Source organism: Liolophura sinensis, chromosome 7 (genome assembly GCF_032854445.1).
Source record: "Liolophura sinensis isolate JHLJ2023 chromosome 7, CUHK_Ljap_v2, whole genome shotgun sequence".
NCBI classification, from domain to species: Eukaryota; Metazoa; Mollusca; class Polyplacophora; order Chitonida; family Chitonidae; genus Liolophura; species Liolophura sinensis.
The window spans coordinates 27,550,818-27,553,561 of NC_088301.1; positions in this window are offsets into that span (position 1 = coordinate 27,550,818).

A 2,744-nucleotide genomic window follows, 5' to 3' on the forward strand; every position below is an offset into this window, starting at 1 on the left:
GCTGTCAGTCCAAAATTTCGCGTCACACACAGCGTGCTCAATAAATGATGTGCTATCGACCGCATGACCTAGCTTATATTTCCGCCAAGCACTGACTGACTCGTACCTTTTTTTCTTGGCTGACGAGTACTGTTGGTTAAATGAGTTATCACGTACACTGTGTGTAGGACAACGTTTATACCGGTAGAATGCCGAATTTCAACAAATTTAACCCACCTGCTTTTTCCAAAAGGCTCCATGAGATATTCGACAACGAAGCTATACGCGAACTGGTAATTAAGTAATACGCCTAAGCCAAGAAATAAAAGCTTTTCATACACGGTCGTTTAACAATTTGCATTTAGTATAAGCAAATAAATAATGGGTCTACTAACGAGGAAATGTTTGACTATTTCAACCAAATGTGCATCCTGCCAGCACTTCCTAAGACCAGTATATCATAGGATATACGTAGGTCCTATATATATTGCCTTATGCTTAGGGCGTCCACAGGTCGGATCATAACCAGAGACTTCAAAAATTGTATACTGGTACTTGCTGCCGGCTGCTTCGCTTGGCGCTCATCACTGAGAGAGCAAGGAAACAGGAGGTATGGGCCCGGTGTCAGTATAATGTGATAGGATCAGTGTGGTGTCATGTTCGTCGATCTGGTGTCTTCGGCATATATATATATATATATATATATATATATATATATATATATATATATATATATATATATATATATATATATATATATATATATACAAACGATGTATAACCCAAGCATACTAGACTACATTTATGATTCATTTAGGCCCATACGACGGCGGCCAGCATTATGGTGGAAGGAAACCGACCTCGGGAAATCTTCGCCAGCTACAATGTGAAAATATACCGACGAACGAGCGCACGGGCACTCAATTAAAGTTGATTAATTCTAAAGCTTCTAACTGTCACGAAGATTCGAGACAAATATGATGAAGATCTGTCCATTAGTTTTGAAAAATAGCTCTGGTCGTCCCGACAAGGCCACAATCGCGACAAGGTCATGGTGGCGACAAGTTCATGGAGACGAGAACGTCATGCATGGTGGGCGTCACACAGAATAAATGCAATCATATTGAGGTGCATCCGTAATACAATAACTCTGGAGCCTCTCACACACACACACACACACACACACACACACAAACACACATAGCAATAGGTGCTAATAAGAGATACAAAACACATGCCTCTATGAAGTGATTTTTTCTTCAAATTTGGAATAACTTTCTTCATTTCCCTTAAAACAATAGGTATACTCTTTGTTTTACATTATACCTTTTCGTGTATGCTTTAAGGCGGCCATTCATGTATAGGTTTGTACAGATAATTGGGAACTCTGCATATACGTATAGTTTCACTTATTTCACGAGGGTGCATGGTGTCTGCATAGACAGTCCAATAAAGAGCCGTGATATAGATGTATTGCCTTGCTGAACATTCCTAACAACGACACCAAACATCACACTCTGTAATGGCCGACTGGCATCGACCATATATAGCCTTAATGGCCAGAAGGAACCCATTTCTTGTATGGCAGAACGACTAGCAAGTATACGATATTGGAGAAGGGCCATCACATTTTTCTCCTGTCACGATGGCATGAGGATGGAACGTTTTCGTGCACTCAAAAATATAAATAATAATCTTTTTATTTGAACAGAAAGTCTGTTGTCTGAGGGATGCTAGAACGTATCCTTTTATTGTAATAACTTGTCATACTTAGCGCAGAATTATAACAAAAATGTGCGTGCTATAAGGGAATAATCTACAGCAAAAACAGAACTCAGTTTAGGATCATGAACTCAGACAACACATTTTCTGATAAATTCAATAGCTTATCATTGCTCTGGAAATGATGTTTCTTTAAACTAACTTTGAAGTCTCGGTTAAATAACATTTTCCGTTGTGGTTCAAGCCGATAAAGTTTAAGGTATAAACAAGGAAGAAGCATTACCGCCCGGAGTGAGAAAATAGCAATACTTGTATTGGTAAGTACGGCGTAAAGCACCTGTGAAAATTATAAATAAATAAATAGTTATATCGGATATCACATAGATCCATGATCAACAGATCGATAACTCATGCATGATCAGTTTCGATCACTAAGAATATTACCATACATGCTTGCATTTTTCACAGGGATTGATGAACAAAATCACGCCTTTACTTCAAATGGATATTATCAAACTTATATAATTGAGGGTTATATCACCGGTTCAGTATGCATTTCTCCATTTGATATACTCAAGGAAATATAGTACTGATGTCAGATATATTTTCCTAAATTGTACAAGAAACCAATGATGTCAGGTGGCTCAGTTGGTTAGCGCGCTAGCGCAGCGTTATGACCCAGGAGCCTCTCACCAATGCGGGGTCGCTGTGAGTTTAAGTCCAGCTCATGCTGGCTTCCTCTCCGGCCGTAAGTGGGAAAGTCTGTCAGCAACCTGCGGATGGTTGTGGGTTTCCGCCGGACTCTGCCCGGATTCCACTCACCATAATGCTGGCCGCCGTCATATAAGTGAAATATTCTTGGGTACGGCGTAAAACACCAGTCAAATAAATAAATAAATAAATAAAATGTTATAAGGCAACAGTATACATATAGAAAGTACTGTTTCAGTCACAAAGAACAGGAATCCAAGGTTTATAACTGCATCTGAGGATAGGTATAGGCCTAGTGTTTTCCATTGCATGATCTGGCCGAAACTACAGTT